Raw genomic sequence first — 814 nt, forward strand, 5'->3', positions numbered from 1 at the left:
TGAAGTTTAAACCCAGGCTTAACACTTGTGTTGTAGTGTCATTACTCAGGAACAAGGAAGATCCTTAGGAGATTATAGTTAAGAATATATTATACTTCAGAACTACAGGACCACCTATGAATGAATCACACCCTGGTCTTTATCAATTTTACAGTAGCTTTTATAAGAGAAAAACACTAAAATGACAGGTTTGCTATGAGTGTGGTATTAACTTGGTGGATTAAGTATACCTAATTGCCTGCCCTTAGAGTATTGCATGCATGGCCACTGTGTCACCTGTGTGTCAATAGGTGGCAGAGAGCAGAGAGGCTATGTCTAAGCTCAGTGTTCTTACCTGAACACTGCTAGAAGCTTAACACTCCCTGAAGAAAGCAAGGATGAGATGACCATAAGTTTACCAGATTGGTGCCACGGGGCCAGACTGGGAGCTACCTTGAACGACCACTAGTTGGGTACAGCGTTGGCCAGATGGGACTCCAGGGTGGGGATCTAGCAAGAAACTAGACGAACTCTGTCTGTAGCATATCAGCGACTAGAACCTCCATCAAAGACCACAGAATCTTGTCAGGAGTGAGACCAAGCCAGACAACCCGATACAGGGTCATCTTGTTGAAGAAGAACAACAGTCTGGTCCCATGGACCTGGACAGGGAGCTAGCTTGACATGACTTTCAGGCACTGCACAGGCCTACTGGAGGGTCATGACTGACATGAGCCCTACCCCATTCCATAATGCATGGGTTGGGCATAGCACTCCTGAAACAACTCCTAAGATGATCCCTGACACTCAAGAGATCCTGGGCACCACTTAGAGG

At 46.1% G+C, this 814-nt stretch overlaps 1 pseudogene; it reads left to right on the forward strand.

Annotated features, from left to right (window-relative positions):
* Window positions 1-237: 237 nt before the first annotated feature.
* Window positions 238-360, forward strand: Gm25066 (annotated as a pseudogene).
* Window positions 361-814: the final 454 nt, after the last annotated feature.

The sequence above is a fragment of the Mus musculus genome, chromosome 5, assembly GCF_000001635.26.
Source record: "Mus musculus strain C57BL/6J chromosome 5, GRCm38.p6 C57BL/6J".
Taxonomy (NCBI): domain Eukaryota; kingdom Metazoa; phylum Chordata; class Mammalia; order Rodentia; family Muridae; genus Mus; species Mus musculus.